This window comes from Mesocricetus auratus, unplaced genomic scaffold (genome assembly GCF_017639785.1).
Source record: "Mesocricetus auratus isolate SY011 unplaced genomic scaffold, BCM_Maur_2.0 Super-Scaffold_100013, whole genome shotgun sequence".
Taxonomy (NCBI): Eukaryota; Metazoa; Chordata; class Mammalia; order Rodentia; family Cricetidae; genus Mesocricetus; species Mesocricetus auratus.
The window spans coordinates 36,235,330-36,260,868 of NW_024429196.1; the positions used below are offsets into that span (position 1 = coordinate 36,235,330).

The 25,539-nt window shown below is 37.8% G+C and overlaps 1 long non-coding RNA gene across 1 annotated transcript; it reads right to left on the reverse strand.

Annotated features, from left to right (window-relative positions):
- Window positions 1-7,258: 7,258 nt before the first annotated feature.
- Window positions 7,259-9,400, reverse strand: LOC121143452. Its single transcript, XR_005880633.1, has 3 exons — window positions 9,206-9,400; window positions 8,372-8,423; window positions 7,259-7,353 (listed from the first exon to the last, which is right to left on the reverse strand). It is a non-coding gene; the product is annotated as an uncharacterized LOC121143452 (long non-coding RNA).
- Window positions 9,401-25,539: the final 16,139 nt, after the last annotated feature.

Consider the following 25,539-nt stretch of genomic DNA (forward strand, 5'->3'; position numbering starts at 1 on the left):
GTGTCTGGGTTACCTCACTTAGGATGGTTTCTTCTAGTCCTATCACCTTGCTTGCAAATTTCAAGATTCCATTATTTTTTTCTATTGGGTACTACTCCATTGTGTAAATGTACCACATTTTCTGTATCAATTCTTTGGTTGAAGGGTATTTAGGTTGCTTCCAGGTTCTGGCTATTACAAATAATGCTGCTATCAATATAGTTGAACACATGTCCTTGTTGTATGAATGTGCATCTTTTAGGTATATGCCTAAGAATGGAATTGCTGGATCTTGATGTAAACTGATTCCCATTTTCCAGAGAAATCACCATACTTATTTCCAAAGTAGTTGTATAAATTGGCACTCCCATCAGCAATGGAGAAACATTGCCCTTTCTCCACATCCTCTCCAGCATAAACAGTCATTGCTGTTTTTGTTTTTGATTTTAGCCATTCTGACAAGAGTAAGAAGGTATCTCACTGCTGTTTTGATTTGCATTTCCATGATGGCTAAGGATGGTGAGCACTTTATTAAGTGTCTTTCAGCCATTTTAGACTCCTCTATTGAGATTTCTCTGTTTAGTTCTGTACCCCACTTTTTAATTGAATTATTTGGTGTTTTGGAGACTTGCTTGAGTTCTTTGTATTTTTTGGAGATCAGCCCTCTGTCAGATGTGGGGTTGGTGAAGATCTTTTCCCATTCTGTGGGCTGCTGTTTTGTCTTGTTGACTGTGTCCTTTGCCTTACAAAAGCTTCTCAGTTTCAGGAAGTCCAATTTATTAATTGTTGATCTTAGTGTCTATGCTACTGGTGTTCTGTTCAGCAAGTGGTCTCCTGTACCAATTCATTCAAGGGTACCTCCCACTTTCTCTTCTAAGAGGTTAAGTGTGGCTGAATTTATTTTTAGGTCTTCGATCCATTTGGACTTCAGTTTGTGCATGGCGATAGACATGGATCTATGCCAGCATCCAGTTATGTCAGCACCATTTGTTGAAGATGCTTTATGTTTTCCAATGTAGTTTTAGCTTCTTTGTCAACGATCAAGTGTTCATAGCTGTGTGGATTAATATCAGGGTCTTTAATTCAATTCCACTGGACTACCAGTCTGTTTTTGTGTCAATAACAAGCTTATTTTATTACTATAGCTCTATAGTACACCTTGAAGTCAGGGATGGTAATGCCTCCTGAAGTTCCTTTATTGTGCAGGGTTGTTTTGGCTATAGGGGTCTTTTGTTTTTCCATATAGAGTTGAGTATTATTCTTTCAAGCTCTGGAAAAATTTTGCCAGTATTTGATGAGGGTTGCATTGAATCTGTAGACTCCTTTTGGCAAGAGTGCCATTTTTACTATGTTGTTCCTACCTATTCAGGAACATGAGAGATCTTCCCATTTTCTGGATTTTCTCTAACTTCTTCCTATAAAGGTCTCTTACCTGTTTGGTTAGAGTTACCAAGATATTTTATGTTGTTTGTGACTATTGTAAAGGGTGATGTTTCTCTGACTTCTTTCTCAGCCCATTTATCTTCTGTATATAGTAGGGTTACTGATGTTTTTGGGTTAATCTTGTATCCTGCCTTTTGCTGAAGGTGTTTATCAGCTGCAGGAGTTCCCATGTAGAGTTATTCAGATCACTTATGTAAACAATCATATCATCTGAAAATAGTGAAAGTTTGACTTCGTCCCTTCCAATTTGTATCCCCTTGATCTCCTTTTGTTGTCATATTGCTCTAGGTAGAAATTCAAGTACAATATTGAAAAGATATTAAGATAGTGGTCAGCCTTGTCTTATTCCTGATTGCAGAAGAATTGTGTTGAGTTTCTCTCCATTTAGTTTGATGCTGGCTGTTCGTTTCCTCTATATTGCTTTTATCATGTTTAAATATGTTCCTGTTATTACTGATCTCTCCATTACTTTTATCATAAAGGAGTGTTGGTTTTTGTCAAAGGATTTTTCAGCATCTAGGGAGATGTTTGTGTGGTTCTTCTTTTTCAGATTGCTTATGTGGTTGATTGCATTGGTGGATTTTCCTGTGTTGTACCATCCCTGCATCCCTGGGATGAAGCCTACTTGATCATGGTGGATGATTTTTCTGATGTATTCTTGGATTTAATTTGCCAGTATTTCATTTAGTATTTTTGCATCAATATTCATGAGGGAGATTGGTCTGCAGGTCTCTTAGTTGTATCTTTGTGTGGTTTGGCTGGCAAGATAATTGTAGCCTCAAAAAAAATAGTTTGGTAATGATCCTTCTGCTTCTATTGTGTGGAAGAATTTGAGGAGTATTGGTATTAAATCTTTGAATTTCTGGTAGAATTCTGTTCTGAAGTCATCTGGCCCTGGGCCTTTTTTGGTTGGGAGACGTTTGATTACTGCTTCAATTTCGTTAGGGATTATAGGTCTATTTAAATTGCTTATCTGTTCTTGACTTAATTTTGGTAAGTCATATCTATCCAGAAAATTTTCCATTTCTTTTAATTTTTCCAATTTGTAGGAGTACAGATTTTTAAAGTATGACCTGATTATCCGGATTTCCCCAGAGTCTGTTATTAAGTCACCCTTTTCATTTCTGATTTTGTTAATTTGCATGTTCTCTCTGTGTCTTTTGTTTAGGTTGGATAAAGGTGTGTTTACCTTGTTGATTTTTTCAAAAGAACCAACTCTTTGTTTCATTGATTCTTTGTATTGTTTTCTTTGTTTCTACTTCAATGATTTCATGTCTCAATTTGATTATTTCCTGGCATCTACTCCTCCTGGGTGAGTTGCCTTTTATTCTAGAGCTTTTATGTATTCTGTGAATTCTCTAATGTGGCTATTGTCCAGTTTCTTCATGTGGGCACTTAGTGCTATGAACTTTCCTCCCTGCACTGCACTGCACTGCTTTCAGTATGTCCCATATGTTTGGGTATGTTATGCCTTCATTTTCATTGAATTCTAGGAAGTCTTTGATTGCTTTCTTTATTTCTTCCTTTACCCAGGAGTGAAGCAAATGAGCATTGCTCAATTTCCATGAGTGTGTAGGGTTTCTGAAATTTGTGTTGTTGTTGAATTCTAATTTTAAACTGTGGTGATCTGATAAGATACAGGGAGTTATTCCAATTTTTTTAGTACCTGTTGAGGTTTGTGGAGTATGTGCTCGATTTTAGAGAAGATTCCATGTGGTGCTGAGAAGAAGGTATATTCTTTTGTGTTTGGATGGAATGTTCTATAGATGTCTGTAAAACCCAATTGGGTCATATCTTCTGTTAGTTCCTTTGTTAAATTTCTGTCTGGTAGTCCTGTCCAGTGGTGACAGTGGGTTGTTGAAGTCTCCCACTCTAAGTGTGTGGGGTTTAATATGTGATTTCAGTTTTACTAATATTTCTTTTATGAGGAATGTGGGTGCCTTTGTATTTGGGGCATAGATTTTCAGAACTGAGACTTCACCTTGATGGATTTCTCCTGTGATGAGTATGAAATTACCTTCTTCATCTCTTTTGATTAATTTTAGTTTGAAATATAATTTGTTACATAGCCTGCTATATCAGCTTGCTTCTCAAGGCTATTTGCTTGGAAAATCTTTTCCCAACCCTTAACTCTGAGGTATTGTCTGTCTTTGAAGATGAGGTGCATTTCTTGTATGCAGTAGAAGGATAGATTTTGTCTTTGTATCCATTCTGTTAGCCTGTGTCTTTTTATAGGTGAATTAAGACCATTGATACTGAGGGATATTAATGACTATTGGTTGCTTATTTTTGTTTGTTTCAGATTTGTTTTTGGTGATGGTATTGTGAGTGAGTTTTTCCCTATTTCTGGCTTTTGGTAAAGTGTGATTATCTATTGTCCATGTTCTTATGAGTGTAGTTAATTTCCTTGGTTTGTAGTTTTCCTTTTAGAACTTTATGTAGGGCTGGATTTGTGGATATGTATTATTTAAATCTGGTTTTGTCATGGAATATCTTGTTTTCTCCATCTATAGTGTTGGTTATGCTTGCATCTGTAGTTCCTCATCATTTACCTAGCTTGTCTATTTCCAGCAATCCCTCAGTTTGTGTTTTCTTTTTTATCTCTATTTCAGTTTTCATGTCTTGAAATGTTTGAATAGTTTTGTTCATCTGTTTGATTGTTTTCTCTTGGTTTTCCTTGTTTCCTTTTAGAGATTTATTGATTTTTTTTTTGCATTTTTGGTTTGTTTTTTTTTCTTCCATTTTTTAAAGGAAAATCCTCTTTGAGGGCCTCTATCATTTTCATGAAGTTGTTTTTGAGGTCTATTTCTTCTGCTTCATCTGCATTGGAATGTTCTGGTCTTTCTGGTATAGAATCCCTAAACTCTGGTGGCATCATATAACTCTTTCTGTTGTTGGATGTGTTCTTATACTGTTGTCTTCCATTTCTTCTTCAGTGGGTAGAGGTGGGATCTCGCCCCCCCTCTCTCTATCTCTGTCTCTGTCTCTGTTTCTCTTTCTCTGTCTCCCTCGCTCCCTGAGGGTAGAGGGTCAAGACAGGAATGGTGGCTGATGATGCTGGCTACCTTGTACTGCCTCCAGATCTCTCTAGGGGATTTGGTAGCAGGAAGGATCTGGTGGCCACTGGGAGAGGGAAAGGTGGCCTGGGAGGGCCTCTCTGGCACTCACCTCTCTGTCTCTCTACTGGAGGTTGACTGGAAGCAGCTGCCTTTATATCATTGTTAATTTATGTTCAGTGTGACTTCTACTCTAAATTCCAAATGTGTGTGTGTATGTGTATGTGCGTGTGTGCACATGCACGCATGTGCATTAGGTTTTAATTCCTGTCTCCAATGGTCTCTTTACCTTTTAATTACTGTGAAAGATAAAGTTTCTGTATTCTAAACATAATGGGATTTTAAATTATAAAAATATCCTAGTAAATATCTTGCCTTATTGTGCCTTGTAACTGCTTCCTCTTCTTGATTTCTGTAATAGAGTCTCTCCTGGAGTTTCATCCTCAGTATATGCCTTCCTCCTTCCACTGTCACTCCTATCACACTTTCTCACGCTATGAAGTTTCTCCTAGGAACACTCTGGGCTGTTTCTCTATGTACGTCAACACTATCCACAGGCAATGCAGCATCATGAATTTGCAAATGACACCCACAATTTTAGCCTCCTCCATAAGCCACTTAATTGAGTTCTAGGTTATGCATTCCCAAATGATTATGTGACAGAAGCCACCCATTTTAAAGCCCAATTTGAATTTTTTTCTCAGTTATTATCTTTGCACCTGAATCCCCCATACCCCAGGCATCTCTAGGCAGAGTTGGATTCATCCATTTACATATTCCTTGAATGTATCACAGTCCTGGTACAAAACCCTTCCATTTCATCTCCTCTAGGTCTCTTCAATACTCTTGCTTCATGCTAAGTCTCCTTTCCTGCTCCTTCTAAGAGAGGATTAGCTTGGATCAAGACAACAGGACTCTCCTTGCTCAGCTCCCAGATGTTACTGTGGTCTCATCAAACTACTCTTGCACCACTGTCGAAGCACCTCCTACTTCACAATGCCCCCAAAATAGGGAGCAGCTAGAGAAGCTGATATTGTTGAGCTATACTCTTAAAATCGAAAATCTTCTTTGTAGTATCTTGTCAAATGAAAATGAGCAAAGGAAAGTGAATTTCAGTAGTGCCTACATCTTCCTTCTTACCATGTAAAAACTCAAATGCATCTCTGATATATGTTCACATTTATTTTCTCCAATAATTAGCATACGAGATACAGGGTTTGCAAGATAGCTCAGTGGACAGAGTCACCTGCTTCCAAGCCTGGTGACCCAAGTTTAATCCCAGGACCTACAATATGGAAAGAAGAAGTGAGTCCTGCAAATTGTTCTCTGACTTCCGCAAGAGCACCATGTCATGACTCTCTCTCTCTCTCTCTCTCTCTCTCTCTCTCTCTCTCTCTCTCTCTCTCTCTCTCTCTCTCATTCTCTCTCTGTCTGTCTGTCTCTCTCACATACAGTAATTAAATATAATAAAAGTAGTAAGCCATAAAAGAATGTGAAATCCAAAGTTCTAGGGACAATTCTGTCTTTCACTACTTAAGAAACATGTATAAAATAGCTCAATACATATTAGGTAGTAAAATACTCTTTACAAATAAAAATAAAGATGCACAAGAAGGGAAGGCTTGCGTGGTTTCAAAATAAAGTAGATGTTTTTTCTCAGACTAAACAGGACAGTCCTGTATAACATCCAGTTTTATAAATACATGACCAACACTGACCATGGAATATACCATATCTTATCAGCAACCTTTGTATGTTAGAAATATAAAACATTTCCTATGCCAAATTATCATTATAATCATATCAACTACCTGCATAAATCATATTGATCAGCATGTGTTAAGTCTTAAGTAAAGAATGCATAGTTATAAGCTAACAGGATCTGATTATTTAATCAGAATTCTACTTCAGATGAAAGTGTTAAATATGTCCCCTGCATATATATGGTGCAGAAATGTTGTCCTTAAATATTTACATGTGGAAAGAGATTATAAAAGAAACAATGGGAAAAGGTTTCCCTCTTACACTTTATAAATTTTTCAATTTTTCCAATATTTACTCTTTGGTAAATATTACAGTAATGTTCAAGATCATTAAAACTTAAAAAGAATAACTGAAAACAAAGATGAAATAGAATAATAAAAATGAATAGAAGTCTAAGACAAAGAAAAAAATTTGCATTTTGCATCAAGACAACTGGAAGACATTCTTGAGGGAGTGTGTGTGTGTGCATGAGAGAGAGAGAGAGAGAGAGAGAGAGAGAGAGAGAATGGAAGTTGACCTCAGATGTCTCCCTCCACAGCTCTGCCTTATATATTAAGGGAAATCATCTTTAAAGCCAGAGTTGACTTGCAAGATATCAAGCACACAGAAGCTTTTTTCTGGATTTCCTTTCTTCATCCCCCGCAAACTTGGATTATAGGTTAACCATCATGCCCTTCCAATATTTACATTAATTCTACTGGTTCAAGAACAAGCAATGATCTAAACAGCCAGTATGTTTTCAAGGGCACTTGTATCTTTATGTTCACTGTAGTAATATGAATCAAATAAAAAAATGAAAATCGGCCGGGTGTTGGTGGCACACGCCTTTAATCACAGCACTTGGGAGGCAGAGGCAGGCAAATCTCTGTGAGTTTGAGGCCAGCCTTGTCTACAGAGCTAGTTCCAGGACAGCCTCCAAAACAATACAGAGAAACCCTGTCTCGAAAAACCAAAAAAAAAAAAAAATGAAAATCGTACACAAAAGAAGTTAATGAATACATATTGATATTTATTTTGTTGAATGTGTTCTTATACTGTCATCTTCCCATCCCTTCTTCCAGTTGGTGCTGGTGAAGTCTTTCGCTATCTTCGTGGATATGGGTCCAAGGTTCTGGTGGGATATATAAAAGTACATTCATATCCTACACAGCAGATGCTAACTGAGGTAGAACCAGTCATGCCTGTCCTTTCCTTTGGTAGTTTGTCTATCTCTGTCCTCCAGTTGTAATGCTGGTGATAGATATCAAACTTGACTTTGAGCAAGCTCCATATCATCTCCCCCATTGCCCAGTCTGTCAGCTACTTGGAAAAGGTTCAAAGTGTAACCCTGTGTCAGAATGGCAAAGCCACAAATGGAACATCCAGGCTTCTAAATCAATTCATGAACAGATGATTCATAGGCAATTGGATTTTCTGTGACTGTACAAAAATGCATTTGTCCCTTTAAGCTACAAAAATTTGGAAGTTATGGTGATTTGTGTTATTTTCCCACAAATAAACTTAGGAAAGATAAGCTGTCATTTTTGGTGCATAATGAATACACATGCTGACTTTGAAGAACACTCACAATATTCTAGTAGATAATAAAAATATAAAATTCAGGGCAGTGTGCTCAATATGACTATATTTGAAGATTCATAGGTACATAAACATGTGCATTAATTTTATGGATAAACAAATATAGGCATATATATAAAATTAATATAGGGCAAGTCAAAAGAAATGGTATTAAGTACTGATTACTTTTAATCTATCAATTTTCCAGTGCCAAAATAGACATGCACAAACATATATTTGATTTTTTAAAAATTAAATCATGTTTTAAACAACTTTGGATAACACTTTTCATGTTTTTTATTTGAATTTATATTTAGTGCCAAGCAAACTAATGAATTTAGAAATGATTCATTCATAATTTGACAGCATTATCAGAATCTAGGTTCTAGGGCTTGATAATAGCTATGGATTAGGATGTAATCCATTGTCCTCCAAACAATCAATAGTTTATAGTAATTCTGCTGTGAGTAGTAAAGGATAGAAGTGGGAGAGAATGGTGAGTGACAATCTAGGTGTGAGAACGTGAGTGGATCTCAACCTTTCTCAGATATGAGTTTAATTAGTGAACATACATTATGTCTCTCATGATGGAGGTCAAAATTTTCAAGACCAAGGCACCAGCACCTGTAGAGGGACAAATGCACACTAAGTTCAGGCTCCCATTTGTCCTCCTTGCACAATCACTGCATGCACCCTGTTTCTGGCTGATGTGTACCACTGCTCTGAAGGGCTAAGCTTTCTTTGGATGCTCACTTACATATATCCTTTCATGTTCAACATTGACTGCACTCCTCAAGGTGTAGCAGTCTTAAGAGTTGTAAGAAGGAATGCCTCTGGCACTATCTAGGTGTCTTTGCATGACAGATGATGCCAGAGGAAGAAATAAAGTCCTGCACACAGCCTCTTCTGTAAGAATGTTGGTAACATTTATGAGGATGGATAACTTTTGGCTATGACATCCTGGAAACCTGGTACCTTTCAATGATACCTCATTAGCCTTTAAATTCAGTTTCTGGATTTGCAAAGAGAGATAGCCAAACCACAACACATGTTTTCTAGAGTTTCAAATGAAATTGAGGCCAGTGGCCTCAGGTACATTTGGATTACTCAATTCTTCATTAAGAACATTTTCTTCCTAGGACTACCTTCCAGAAAAGACAGTTTTTGTGAGCTCTTCCTTGTACTGTATCCTTGGTAAACCTAGTCTAAGACATATTCACCTCAACTATATGTTTTCTATAAATGAAGAGACTATCTATTCTAAATGTTATAGATAGCTTTATTTCATATGTAATTTACCCAGACCAGGATTTTATCTTCTGGAACCTTGTTTTCCTTAATGCTTACCCCTTCAGCAGCATTTGCAAAAACAAACTAAAGATGCCAGGCAGTGATGCAGTAATTACCAAAAGCAGTAGAGCATGTCATATTTTCCACATGCAAAAATTCAGTGGGTTGTTGCTTTAAGACATGGCCTTTAACGTCAAAATTTCTGAAAGTGCATTAATATCACAGGAAGCACGTCTTGTTCAATTACAAAGTAACAGGATTAGATTTCATGCCTGTGTGTAGAAGTAGACATTCGGATTGACGGATTTTTGCCTGAAAACTGAAAAAAAAGAAAGATAGATGATCAAATATGTTCAAAGAGAGCTGGGTTTTTCTTATCCAGTCCTCCTAATGCCATTTTCACCCCTTGAAATAATTTTTAACACAGAACTCAACTGCAGTCATGTGTTGATGGCTTATCAATGAAATGATTTAATGGATATTTGACCAATGTAAATGAGTGATTTACTTTATATAGTATTCATTAACATACTAACCATGTTGGAAAAACTTGGGCTTTTGGTGGACTTATGCAAAACTGGTATTGCAATTATTGCTGGGAATATAAAGACAAGTGCTCCAAAGTTAATTAAAACCTATGAGGCCACATCAGCTTGATTGTAGATAAGTCACAAAGAGAGTGAATTTCTGAAAGAGTTCAAACATTGTGTATGAACTGTAAATTTTATATCATTTTTTACTCAGCAAATGGAATTACTACATGTGATAGCTAAAAATTACTGAACTGTTGAGCAAGCATCGGGTATAGTTAATGAAATCAGACTGCTTTGAAACTGCATAAACTTTGAACTATAAGTCCACCAAGGAGCTCAGAAATGTCCAAAGTCAGTATCAATTTCTACTAAGGACAGACAGGCAATTTGTCTTTCTAAAGCAAGTGTCAACTCTAATGGTGGCAGACAAAACTGCTATTTCCAAATGAGAATTCTTCTGATCTTTGGAAATAAAGCAAGACTTTTCTTTCCTTAATATCTTATTTCACAGACATATTCTGTAAGTTTTGCTGGAACTTCAAAGGGTATCTGCTGATTCAATGGGACAGGCAGGTTTGCCCTCATCAACTGACAGCACATTCTCCCCATTGATCCTCCTCCAGCTTCACTTTCTTTTAAGAAGGTCAGGTTTCATGATTAATACCTTCAGCTTGTCCTGTTTCACTGTTGTCAACTTCCTTATCTCATTGTTCCAGTGGCACAGAAGACAATTTAGAAAATCAGAGAACTCTAGATTCCTTTTGAGCAGTGGCCAGGCCAGAGGCCTTACAGCTTCCTAAACCTCTTTCCTATAGCCAAAAGGATTGACTTCAGTCCCCGAATCGAATCATCACCATGATTCTGCATCTAACAGTTCTGCAGTAGTCTTCAGATATTCCTTCTCATGGAGAACTTCATACACAAGAACAAAACTTCATTTCTCCAAACCCTGTTATGTTTTGCCAGTGACAGCCCCCCACACACACACCCCTATACTGTTCACCATAATCTGCTCTTTATTTCTGCCATTGATCCTGTTTATTATTATGATTATTTAATTAGTTTCTTTGCTGAATGTTCTTTGGAGTGGGGGGTCCCCTACTGCTTTAGTCTATGCCTGCTATGCTTTGATGTCATCGTCATAAACTAATAGTTACCAGATACCTACTTCTCTTCCAGCCTGCAGAAGAAACCCAGATTTTCAAGTCTTAAAAAAGAACTAAAAATTAACTTAAATTATGAGTTACTAAAGAATACTGCTGGCCAGAGTCCCCTCAGAGAGGGATGAAAGGCTAATAATCACAGTGTGTCTGCATGCTAGCTAGTATTGGTCAGGAAGCCTTCAAGACAGTCCCAGAGTCATGCAGAGTCTGTGATCCTTAGGATTTCTCTGACTAGTTGCTTCTTGGCACACTTGGCCAGCTATAGTGATTTGAATGTGAATTTTCCCCTAAGCTCATTTGTTTGAGCACTGGGTCCCCTGCTGGTAGTACTATTTGGGTTCTTTATGATCTTCAGGAGGTGGATCCATGCTAGAGGAAGTGGGTCACAGGGAGTGGGCCTTGAAGTTATATAGCCTGGCAGCACTTCCTGTTCACTTTGCTCTCTTACTTCAGATGCAATATGACCAACCACCTCCTACTGAGTCACCATGTTTTCCCACCAGGATGGAATGTATCCTCTTGAACTGTAAGTCAAATTAAACACTTCCTGAGGCAGGAGAGATGTATTAAAGGTTAAGAGCAAAGGATCCAGTTTCATTTACCAGCAATCACATGATGGCTAATACCCATCTGAAACTCTGGTACTCATATAGTGGAATCAGAGAATTGTTTCCCAAAAGTTCTTTTCTGGTCTCTACACATGCACCATGGCACACACACATATAATAAGTATAAAAAAATAACTATCACTGTGTTTTGTCTGTTGATTTGGACTACATTTTTATGAAATTATATGTATATATTTATTCAGTATCTTCATACTTACATTCTGAATTTTCAAGCTTATTAATTCCAATGTGAGAGGTGAAATTTTTAATTCATAGATTTTACTACCTGTTCTTATTCTGACTTAAACCAAATGAAGTTACTCAGCATGTGATTTCCAATTGAATATAAATAAAGAAACACTGATTAAAATCAACAGTAGATTGAAATGACATTTATAGCTCCATAGGTAAGAAATTACAATTAATTATATCTGCCCTTTCAGATCCAATGGGAAACTGGAGCTTTTAAGTCAGTAATATTTTTTAATTAACTTTAAAATATAAATGGTATAATATTCTTGGGGGGGTAATACTGTATACAATGCTATATTAATTAATAACAGATTACGATGAATTTCCTTTGGAAGCACAAGTGATATTAAAGCTTAATATACTATAGTATTAGTTTACCATAATTAAAACTCTTACTTTTTATCTTGGCAACAACAGTATTGTTTATTTATTTATACACACACTTTCTAGTTGTCTCTTAATAAAATTACAGTTGAGTTTGAGAAGGGAATTTTCTGTTGCTCTTCTCATTGAGGGAGGGCAGAAAGTGTCATCTCAAAATATGATATTCTGCTGTGCTAATCCTATCAAATTACAAGAGCTTAGTAGTGATCAGCATGCTGAAAAAGAATCCTCTCTTACATTTCTTTGTTTGTTCAAGTTTGGGACATACCAAGGAGGACAACTATTACTTCTGACTCAGATGTGGTTCAGATATAAAATGTCCTCAATGACTCTGTGTTGAGGACTTGGTCCTAGAGTCTCTGGTAAAGTAAATGGATCATGAGGGCTTTGAGCTAAACACGGGTTAGTTCACTGAGGCGTTCATCATTGGGAGGTTATAAAATGTAGAATTTGGGCCTTGGAAATGTATAGTTGATTGAGGAAAAATAATGAGTCTTCAGAACAGGTCATAGCTTCTCAATGACTTTTCTCTTAATCCTGAATAGTGTGTGACAAGAATTCCTCTGGGAACATTTTTTTGTTTTTTTGTTTTGTCTTGAAAATTTCATTAATATATACAACATATTTTTGGGGATGACCTAACTCCTTTCAGAAGAATTCTGGCAGTTAAGAGTTGTTAGAGGAACCCATATCATTTTCTTCAATGGTGTAGCCACTGATAGTTGTCCTTGCTAAACACCCTCCCACCCATGCTCAGGTAAGTCAATCTAATTAAACTCTGTGGGTCACATGCAAGAAGACATGAAAATAGAAGGATTTGTTGAGAAAAAGGGTACTAATAGGAGAAAAAAGAGGTTGAGAGAGGAAAATGGGGTGAAAAACAATTAAATTTAATTTTATGAAACTGTCAAATGTTATGAGTAGCCCTCCAAAAATGACCATTCAGAATAGAGTCTGGTAATTTTCCATGGTATTCTCCATCAAGGAGATCAAAGGGGATTTTGTTAGCATCCAGGCATACCTTGGCTCTATCCCTTGAGGACCTTGCACAGTGTGTTAGCCCTTAGCATGGCAAAGCTGGCCTCCCTGCTGTTGGTCTGTGGTTCAAGAGCTCTCCCCTAAACTTGATGTGTATAACCATCCCGGAGCCTTCATCCAGTGACTGATGGAAGCAGAGGCAAACACTCACAGTTAAGCACTGAACTGAACCCAAGGAACCCAGTGATAGAGAGAGAGGAGCGTTGAGCAAATTGGCAAAGAATGGGCTGGCAAAACCAGCAGAGACAGCTGATCTGAAAGGGGGAGAGCTCTAGGACCCCAGACAGACAGCTGGGAGGCCAGCATGGGACTGATCCGGACTCCCTGATTGTGAGTGTCAGTGAGGAGGCCTGAGCAACCTATGGGACCCTGGGAAGTGGATCAGTGTTTATCCCTGGAATACAAACAGACATCATGTGCCCATAGAACAAAGAGGGACGCTCTCTCAGCCTGGACTCTTAGGGAAGTGCCTGGACCCTACCCTGAGTGAAATGACAGACTCTAGATATCCCCTATGTGGAAGGAATTGGCAATAGGGTGGGAGGTTGGGGGGGTGATGGGGAGTTGCGGGAGAAGGGGAGGGAGAGGGAACTGGGATTGACATGTAAAACAAGCTATTTAAAATTAAAATAAAAAATTAAAAAAATACAACTACCCCAGTTGTCTTCCATGGAGAAGACAGTTTGCATCAAAACTGCACTTTCACAGTCATAATCACTGAGCCGCATTTTAGCTGATTTTTATTCTTAGTGATTTGGGATAGATGAATGATGTGATAAAATATGGAGTACAGGATTTGACAAGCAAAATATCTTGTTGATGCTGTTGGATCCCTCCCCTCCTCCTGCACCCCCCTGTCTTCCCCCCAGGCCTTCCACCCTACTGCCAATTCCTTCCACATAGAGGATATCTAGAGTCTGTCATTTCACCCAGGGTAGGGTCTGGATTTTTTTTTGACATGGAAAATGTTACAACAAAGCTATACTGTGACTTTGGAGCAGTCCCTACTGTGAACTCTGGAATTTCTGGAAAGAAGCTGTATCTGCAAAGAGGGATTGACTGATTTGCACTGCAGTATTCTCTGGATAGATTGGAATGTTGCTGGTCTAGAGGCTAATTTCCTTATCTTGGTCTAGTTCTAGACCTCAGAGTAGCTATTAATTGCCTACTTCTATGTCTGAACTAATATCTTATAAGAGTAGATTGAAACCTTTTGAGTATCTTAATTTAGCAAATTACTAACTCTCACCAACTGCAAAACTAAGACAGTATCATGCGCTTATAGGAAAGCATCTGCCATCTGGCTATAACCACCTCTCTAAAGTCTCCATCACTGGATTTTAAACTTGCTTTATTTATGACTTTTTGTTGTCGGCCAGTTCTGATGAGTTGTGACTTGTTGAGACCAGTTCCAACCACTTTAGTCTGGTTTTGAGAGATTAAGGCCACTTGCAACCAGTTCCAACCGGTTCAGGCCAGTCCTAACCCTTCAATCCAGTTCCAATTGGTTCAGTTTGGTTATGACAATCAGTTCACTCCTGTTCTGACTGGTTCAGTTCTGTTCCTATCAGTTCAGTCCATTTCAGTTTGGTTCCTACCAGTTCTGACTTGTTCACTCTGTTTCCAACAGATCCAGTCTGGTTGCAACCAGTTCTGTCAGGTTCTATGTGGGTGAATGCCTGGAATCCCAACACTTGGGAGGTGGAGTCCAGATGAACAGGAGTTCACAGTAGGATGCACAGAGAAATTGATGCCAGTTTGGTACTCTACTTAAGGCAGCAAATAGAGAAAGTAAATGTGAGTTCCCTACTATTTATTAAAAAACTGAACACATTAAACAATTGTTACTGTGGAAAAAGAAAATATTTCAGATTTAATATCAAGTTTAATATTGAAAGTTATAAATATCCACATATTCATTTTAATTGCTAAAGTTTTGTATATCTATGATCCAACTGAATTTTTCTAATACACGATAATAAGGGAGAGGTAGTCCTTAAGACCAAAGGATCAGTGCTTTTTAGGTGCTTGGTGATAATGGTTGTACAGTATACTAACCTTCCACCATTTTATCTTAATTTCCCAATTTGCAATCAAAGGTACCTTTCTTTTCAGGACTATTAATGATGATGAAGTCAGTAATGACTGCATAACAGTCAGATGAAACTGAACCTATATATGAAAAATACTTTGTTTTCCAAGAAAAGAACTTTTTTAGGCTTCAAAACCAAGTACATTAACATAGAGTAGAATAAAAGGGTTTTTGTTTTGCTTTGTTTTTGAGACAGGATTTCTCTGTGTAGCCTTGGCTGTCCTGGAACTCATTTATAGACCAGGCTGGTCTTCAACTCACAAAGATCTTCCTGCCTCTGACTCCAAGTGCTGGGATTGAAGGCATGGGTCACCATTGCCCTAAGGGGTCAAGCACATGGGTCAGTCAGTACATTACTTGTACTTTCATGAGGACCATAGTTCTTTAGTTCAATCCTAGCATCGAAATTAAAAGCTATGGATGAGGATGCAGGCTTCTAAGTAGGGGGATTCCTGTAGTTCTTCCAAAGGCCATCCAATCTAGCCAACTGAAGAACATCATGTTCAGAGAGTACCTATCTTTAAAAGTAAGCTGGAGAATGAAAGAGGAAGATATTGACATTAACCTGCTCCTCCATATTTCACACATAGATGTACCCCCACACACATGAATACACATATACCCACTCTCCAAAAAGTAAAATTAAATTTAAAAAAGGGTACAGTCTCTGACATAATGCATTCCTTAAATGTATATAAGAATGACACAACAAAGCCGGGCGGTGGTGGCATACGCCTTTAATCCCAGCACTCAGGAGGCAGAGGCAGGCAGATCTCTGTGAGTTCGAGGCTGGGCTGGACCTGCAAAACAATACAGAGAAACCCTGTCTCGTAAAACCAAAAACAAACAAACAAAAAAGAATGACACACAAACAGAAAAGATTCAAGAGAAAAGTAGCACAGTCCTTTAATCCCAGCAACCATGAATCAGACACACCCAAATCTCTGTGAGTTTCAAGACAGCAAGGGCTACATAGTGAGACCTTGTCTCAAAACAACAACAACAACAAAAAACAGACAAACCAAAACAAACAAGCAAAAGAGGCAAAAAAAAAAAATACCCAAAACCCTAAACTGAACAGGTACAGACTCTTTTTCCAGTCATTGTTCATAACAAATATTTACCTATCATTTCCAACGGATCCAGTATTACATGTGACTTAGAAAAGATTTGAGACAGAGAATATTCATAAGTTATGTGCACATATGTGATTGTTATATAAAGGATGTGAGAATATCTTTATCCTTACCAGTGAAGAACCTAAAAACCAACTGAGCAACACAGTCCACATACACTGAGCAACAGTTGTGCATGGTATTTCTATGGAAAATTTACAAGAAAGATTGGAAGAATTTATGTGTGCTGAATTCACAGGTTCAAATATTCATGGTGGATATCATCCATAAAGCTGCCCATTAGTGTCAATTAGAAAAAGATGGTGGTAATTCAGTAAAAAACTAACTACACAAAGTATTTCTGGAGTCATCACATGAAAGAGGGAGATTGAAGCAAATGGGCAGTCCTTTTTGGACACTAACACTGTCTCACACAACCTCTAGTGAGATGTTTTACAAGATTGACCTTTGTTATATTGTGATTCTACCTGTAGAATTCAGGCTCTTTGTCTCCACTGATAGAAGAGATTGCAATTAGACTTGGAGGAGATGTCTTTCAAATGTTACTAGTTAGAACAAAGTCTTGCAGACTGATGGATGGTAATTGAAAGAGATTACTAACAGAGAGGCAAAGAAAGCAAATCTTAATTAGAGAGATACAATTGAGAGCCAGAGTTTCTACAGTAAAGAAAACACCTCCAAAAATATAAAATTTTGTTTTAAAGTTTTTTAGAAAAGGAGTAATACACATGTCAGTCAGAGATATGTTTCATTTCCTTTATATAACAATTCCTTGTTCTCTGAAGTATAGAGATTCACCCATGTTTAAATACTTAAAGTCTCATTTCATTGTGAGTCTTTAAAGAATTAGAAATTTTCCTTATTGTAATGATAAAAGGTATAGATGTCATGGATTCACAGGAGGCATGTAAGCTGACAAATGTATATACAATTTGATTTTCCTTTAAAACATCATGCAAGTCAGTTTTAAGTACTAAATCCTTGAACAACATTTTTGGCCAAATGAGATATTGGCCAAAATGCCACCTCCCCAGAGATATTGGTACTAATGGCAGTAAAAATATTCTTCAACTTCCTATGATGTCACCCCATTCAAATAACCTCTCTGACATCACTGTGGGTTGGTGGCTCTGTGAATGCATGTGTGACATGGTTCCTGTCTTGGTAACTTATCAGAGAATAAACAAAACCTTCTAATGATCCCTGTTCTAACAGATGACCTTCATGTTTTTAGAGTAGGAAAATTTTTGATTGTCTCTTTATAATTTGTGATTTCATAGGAAGTGTGGACATGCTTCTTCATACATTTACAAGAATTGAAAGTCTAAATGGGGCAGGCACCGAGTGTATCCTGATAGTGGTCACATACTCTGGGTAGGCATGATTTGATTCATGATGCAGCACCCAAAATCATAGAAGTCCAGACATAGAACTAATTTTCATTTTATCCTGATAGCAGAATTCACACTTCACTTCAATGATCTATTCTTTCCATTTAATTCAGATTCATTGATTTATAATATAGAAGTAGGCAGTTAAGTATAATCCTATTTTGGGGGGCGAAATACTTGGTTCAGAACAACATGACATTCAAACATGTCCAATAAACAATAAGGAAGATATGTTCAAATTCTGCTGAATTTGAATTCCAAAATGATATTGAAGATATTTTTTTCAAGTTGATAAATTGCACAAAATAGAATGATCTCAAACCAGTATTTTCAGGTGTCATTCTCTTAGCAATTAGGTCATAGCAGGGAAATAACCTGTTAGTGGTTATATCATCAGAAAAGATCTCAGATAAATAAAATTAAAACTAGGCTATGCTTGCAAACTATATCATACTGTTATTCCCTGTAAAGGGAAGCCTTTTCCTTGAGAGAACCCTTCCCGCCAGCCTGGTTCTAGATCCGCATCAGACCCAAATAAACACACAGGAGGCTATATTAATTATGAAGCTGCTGGCCTTGCTTGTTTCTTACTGGCTAGCTCTGACTTAAGTATTTACCCCATAATTGTTAATCTAAGTTTGTCTCTTACCGGAGAAGTTTCCGGGCTTCCTACCCCATGGAGTTACATCTCGACTATCTTGTGTTTCTCCTTCCCAGAGTCCTCCTGTTACTCCTAGTCCCACCTATCTAGATTCTTATTGGCCAGCAGTGCTTTATTGACAAAGGACTTCCCCAGCATCTCCTCCTTTCTGTTTAAACAAAAATGTCTTAACTTTAACACAGTCAAATTGTATATAACAGAGCAGTTATCAAATAAGAACATAGTTAACAATATTTTAGCAAGATATAAAGAAAATATCATCCATCCCATCCTTGTGAATCCAAAGTTCTATATGTAGCTTATATTTTATCATAACTAAGGAAAACTATAACTATCTGTCTTCAACTCCATCAAAGACCACAGAAGGATAATATATAAATACTAGGATTGACAGAGATATCTTACAGCCTGGACAGTCACCCGAAGTTCCTCTGTAACGTTGGGGCATCCATCTTCAGCCCATAGGCCACAATGTGTCCAGAAGATTTCTCAGCAAAGCAGGAAATTTCAAACTGTCCATCTGCATTGGCAGTCTGTCAGTCATTTTTCTTTGTCCTGCAGAAAGTCTCTTAGACTCTTGCATGAATCAGGAACCCTGTAAGACTGAGTTCAGCAGTCACTTTCCCGTGGGCCTGCATGTCCAGATTATGCAACAAGAGTCAAGCAGTCTAGGAAAGAGCAGTTCCTTGCCCAAATGGCTAATCTTGCCATGTTGAAAGCAAACTCCATAACGAGTTTCTTTGATGCCCATCTTCCTCTCAGACATAATTGGTGATGCCAGGAGCAGACATTTCTCATTGTCAAGAAAAACCCTAAACCATTTTAAATGCCATTTTCTGAAGGTTTTTGAGAGGTTTGAAGACTGTTTATCTATCTCAAATATATCTCTGTATATCTAGAAAACCTAACTTACCTAACTATAAATTCTATTGTAAGCAACTATCTATAGTCTGTATTCAATTACGCATTATGTTTTAAAAGATCAGTATAGGCACAATACTTAATCAAGAGGAGAAATATACACATCACAAAATTGACCTTGAATTTGTATCAATAAATGAAAAACAATACCCATACCATAATCCCCCTTTTTACCATTAAAAAGAGATTGATTGTGATCATTAACCAATTATAAACAATCCCATTTAAATGAAAACAAAGGTTTATAAACAAGATGGCAATTAAGACGTCGCTCATTCCAAACTGCTTCATGCTGGAAGGAGGCGCTGTTCATACCATGGGGATCATGACAAAACTCAGAAACCTGTATAAGTCCTTATTTTCGTGGTCTGTAAAGCTCCATCATCTTAGCTGTCTCAATTGTTGAAACGCCTGGCCCACTGCTTCTGGGGGTCTTGGTTCATCAAACCACAGAAGCCTGGAAGGAAACCTCAGCTTTTCATTTTCTGTTGAAACATAAACTAAAACTCCTTTTCCGAGTAACATATCTTTACACTTAAATTTTGAAGCCAAGGCATTTTTAAAAGATATAAGTTGAATTAATTTAGTATCATTTATAATCAAGTATACTTCAGCAGTTGTTCCTTCCTGAGCAATTAAACTGAAAAACACAATAGTGTACAGTATCCAGACTCTCTGTGTATTTTTCATCTTTATGTGGCTTCTTTATTTATCTATCATTATTTTATTTATTTTACTTTTATTTATTTTTCTCTGAGACAGGGTTTCTCTTTGGAAATCTGCCTGCCTCTGCCTCAGGAGTAAATCCTACTGGTGTGCGCCACCACAGCAGGGCCGCTTCTTTTTCTCTCAATCTTACTTAAACACACTGTAAACCTTTAGAGGTTTTTCTTCATCCAAGTCTGACTTTACTGTAAATCTTTATGTTTTTCTGGCCACGTGTCTTATCTGTAAAACCGCGGCTGTTTTAAACTGACGTTTTTTCCAAGATGGTGGGCATAAGCGTGATTCCAGCTTACCGCCTCAGTCCATGCTGACATCCAGCAAAAGCTGCCACTTCCATCTGTACGTACAACTTTTAAAGCCTCTTAAAAGAAACTTGCTGGGTTTTTTTCTTTTAATGCCGAGTCAGGAAGACTAACTTAAGCCAGCCGCGAGTCTCTGCTTGCCGCTAACAAAACAGAGCCTGCCTGAGAAAATGCTGCTACCAAAAATGTGTGCTTCTCTCCGTTCTTCTGTTTCTAAAATTCCTTTAAAGCTTTTGTCATTCTATGTGGAAGTTCAATCCCGCTCCTGATCACCATTTGTAAAGGGAAGCCTTTTCCTTGAGAGAACCCTTCTCGCTAGCCTGGTTCTAGATCCGCATCAGACCCAAATAAACACACAGGAGGCTATATTAATTATGAAGCTGTTGGCCTTGCTTGTTTCTTACTGGCTAGCTCTGACTTAAGTATTTACCCCATAATTGTTAATCTAAGTATGTCTCTTACCGGAGAAGTTTCCGGGCTTCCTACCCCATGGAGTTACATCTCGACTATCTTGTGTTTCTCCTTCCCAGAGTCCTCCTGGACTCCTAGTCCCACCTATCTAGATTCCTATTGGCCAGCAGTGCTTTATTGACAAAGGACTTCCCCAATAATTCCAAAAACAAGAAATTTTCTTACCAAGATTTAAGGTCTTTCATTATCCTTGAGAATCATTAGTGAACTTGTAATTCATTGTATTTAAGCACAGAGCCACTGGAACTCTTAAACAATTAGCAATGTGATCTCTAAATACTCATCAAAGAGACATTCCTGGTAGATAAAAACAAATCTAAAGCAAAACACACCAGCATGTGTGTGGTCTAATTTTTATCCAGCTCCAGATTTCACTCCAGAGGAAGCTGACCTAATTCTAAGCACAGCACTGTTTGCTAGATGCTTTGATGTAATTCTGCAGTAAGTCCCCTTAAAAATGGTAAGAGTCACTACCACAGAATGAAATCAAGGGACGAGGAATAGTCTGAGTCTGGAAGAGAGCTGAGCAAAGACCCCAGACACAGTCATGTATCTATTGAGCAAGTCATAGTTGATGCAAAAAGAAACTTTTTCCTTGAGTAATTCAAAGGAATTGGAACTTCATGGGAGGGAGGGAAGAAGTGAAATGATGAAGTCACCATGAAGATAATCTTTTAAATGAATACATTTGGAACAGGTGCATAGGAGGAATATGAGGTAAAAGTTGCTGAGGCAGAGAGACATTTTATCACCTTGTCTATGAGGCAATAACCCTGGTCTCCCCTTTTCTGTACTCGCTTCCTCCTGTCTTTCTCCATCCAAGTCCCTCCATTTCTCCCTATCTCCTCTCTTTCTCTATACAAGTCCTTCCACTCCTTCCACACCTCCTGCCTTCTTTCTTTTCTTCTTCCTTGCCTTCCTTCCTATCTTCGTTTCTACTTTCACTTATGTTCTAGAACAGTCATCACTGTCAGTATCTCTATCAGGCTTGTACCAGGGACTTCACATGTGAAGTGATCCAGCCAAGAGAAAGAATGCTGATATTAGCCATCGCTGCTTTCTCACAAATCTCCTCATGTAAAATATCCAAGAATGACATATTAATATTTGAAATATGACTATCATATGTAGAAGTAGTAATATTCGTGAAACTGGCACAAAATGAAGTCATAACTTCAAAGAGAAGTGCCTGAAAATACCTGTCCACAATGTCAGAAAATGTTATCTACTAAGTCACCAGAAATATTACTGACATAGGACAAAGAAAGCATGTCTCAAAACTTAGGTAATTTTCATAAGATACTTAATGAAATCCTGAGTCAATATAGGAACAACAAGTATTACAAATAATATTTCAGTAAGTACAGATGTCTATCAAAGTCAAGCTGTTGAATTATTGAAAATCACATAAAATACATTTTTCTATTCTCTCTGAATCTGTATTTATCAGCATCAACATTTTAAGGCATTTTCAGGGATTAAATTTATTCTCTGGGAGAGCAAAGGAGGAATCAAAGTCTCATAATTTCTACTGCACAAAATTCAAGTTTAAAATGTATTTACAAAACAGGAAAGTTTAAAACATGTTTGATGTGAAAGTGGTGTTAAATAACTCTAAATGAAATTAACTTATGAGGTCTTTTTGATGTTGGTAGCTGTGAATTTGTTCACAAAGTCATCTTGCATATGTACCAAATCTTTCTTCTATGCCCTATGTCCTCCTGCCCTGAGATGAAGACAAATGAACTCTCAACAGCCAGTCACACAATATTTCATCCAAGCAATTTCACTTATCCAGTTATAATTGACCATTTCACACTTCAATATGTTGCATCTGGAGCTGAGAACAGTCAGGTATAAAATGCAGTAAACAGTCCTGCCGGAAATGTTTTTAGAACTCAATGTACTGACAAGATGAACATCGCATGTGAGATAATGCAGTTTCTCATTGCTACAATGTAATAGTCCATCATTTCTCCTGAGGTACTTAGATTATTAATGATTGGGCATCTCCCTCTCTCCGTGCCCACACTGCTGGACTAAAAGAATCAGCCCCCCCCCCATTAATTACTGTATTACTTTTCCGCTACTAACTATAGAAAAGTATAACGGGAGTGACTTTAAGTGTACATATGAGTCTCCACTCTCACGAAAAACTGTAGAAATTGTAGTGATCAGCAGCATATCTCTCCAAGTCCAGGAATGAAAAACTGTTAGATATATGGTATCCTGGCAAATCATTATTTTTTTCCACAGCTGAGCTAATCTTTCAAAAAGGTTGTGTTAGTTTGTTAAGGAAAGTCCAGATGACATGGCTTACATGGTTTGAATATGAAATGTTCCCATTGGCCACTGGTTTCCAAGTGATAGACTAATTGGGAAGTCCATGGAACCTTTAGGAACTAGAGCCACACTGAGCAACTGGGTCAGTGGGAGTGTGTTGGTATAAAATAAACCTCACGCTGGATGAGGGTATAGGTAACTATTTCTTGTGGAAGTTACTCACAAGAGAACTGGCAACCCAGATGAGTTAGCAGTTTTCTGAGACCAGATCTGAAGCCCGAAAGAGAGAGTGCTCTTCTGCATATCCTTTTATTCCATATCCTTATGCGCCTCTAGCCACGCCCAAAGTGGGCATGGTTAGCGTCACAGGTATCTAAAATCTCTCCCTACAGGAGTGGATCTTGAGCCTTTATTGTCCAGCCACACTTTATTCACTCTTTGATTTTTGCATACAAACATAAATGTGAGTAAACAGGCTCCTGCTCCTAAGATCATGTTTCCTTGCCAGCTACCATGCCTTCTCTGCCATGATGGACTGTATCCCCCTGAATCTACAAATTACATACAACAAACCTTTTCTCCCTTAATAAGCTTTTGTCAGGAGTTTAATCTCAGCAACGAAAATGTAGTTAACACAGCAGTCTTGAGTAGAGAAGGGCCTTGGGGAAAATCAAAGTCAAGAAGGGAGGAAAAGATGAAACTGTTTAAAGATGCCCCTAACTCCCAGGGGAAAAGACCTCCTCCATGGGACATCTGCAGTGATTCTTTTCTTGTAAAACTAGATTCATTTATTATGAAAAAATTCCCCAAAATTATATTGTTTTAAATAGCAAGATGTGAAGGAGATGAAAGTTTACTTTCTTGCTGATAGGGAAAAAAGTCTCCATAGAAAGTATTTAAGACAGTTAAATAGAAAGGGTTTCCCATAGGGTTTGTGGGGTGGAGACTCAGGTGACAAATAACAGACGTTTAGAGTGTGGAAACTAGGTCTAACCTGATGACACTCAACTTTTCAGTAGAGAAGATACTGGATCTCATAAGGAGAAGCAAAATGACACTTCTGCCATTACCTGGAGACAAAGACAGATGAGTTCTCAGAGACTCCGGTCTGATGAGACCCAGTGTGGGTTCCATGCTCCTGTGAATGGAGCCTGGGGAAGAAGTTAGGGGAACACAGAGGCTCCATGTGCCTTCAGGGGGAAAAATCAAATAATGAGGTGGATCACTCAAGGACACCACATGCTACCTGGCTAAACTGTTCACCACCTTGCACTAAGTAGTTCACAAGTAATCACTACAGCAATTAAATAACATCAGTTCCATCCATTTACACCAAATACAAGTTTTTCACTAACAGCACACAGACTTGCATTATTCTCCCTAGTTTGAACCTTATTTAAATAGCATGGTATGAGCAATCTCTGTTCAGTTGGGTTTTGTCTTTGAAAGCTATCTATACCTATCAGAAATAGTCACTAGTTCAATCATTTTCTCTACTGTCTTCATCTTATGATTACACCTAATTAACTTATCTACTTTCCCAATAATTACACATATGGTATTGCTGTGAACATTGTTTGGGGATATCTATTGGTTTATAGATATTAAGTCTTCAACTTTTAAAACAATTTTTTGAGACAGAATTTCTCTGTATAGCTTTGTAGACCAGGCTGACCTCAAGTTCACAGAGATCCATCTGCCTCTGCCTCCCAAGTGTTGGGATTAAAGGCATGCACCACCACTGCCCAGCAACTTTTCAACTTTTTAAAGAATTAATATTTTATGTGCATACATGTTTACCTTCATGTATGTATGTATATCACATGAGCACAATACCTGTAGAGGTGAGAAGAGGACATCAGATCCCCTGGAAGTGGAGTACAGAGGGTTATAAGCTGCCATGAGGGTAATGAGAGCCGGACCTAGGTCTTCTGCAAGACCAGCCTGTGTCCTTAATTGTGGAATCTTATCTCCATCGCCAGATCTTCACTTTCCAGTATTAGACTGTATCTTTTCAAAAATAGCAGAAAGCAGAAAATGTGGATTTTCTTTTCAATATGAAAATACAGAGTGAGATGATCCAGTGCTGTAGGTGATTTCTACACATCTATTTCATCTTAAGGCCAATGTGTAAACATCAATGATTTTGGTAGTCATTTCCATTTTTCCTATATGGATGAATCTGATACAACTCTGTGTGTCAGAAAACAAAACAAAAATCATAAACATGAGAAAAGGACTTATAAGGAGGAGATGTGGTGACAAGACTCAGAGGAAGATAACAGAAAGAGTGGGATGAGAGTAACAATAATGGAATGGTGTAATCTTGTGCATGCACATATTGGAATCAGAAGCCTGTGAGAGACAGTAAGTTCCAAGTGATGTTCACTGCAGTACTCACCCATTATGTCGATATTAATATGCAGCTTATTGATACTAAAATCACCTGTTGAACACAAAATTAATTCAATTTGTTATTTGTGCCATAT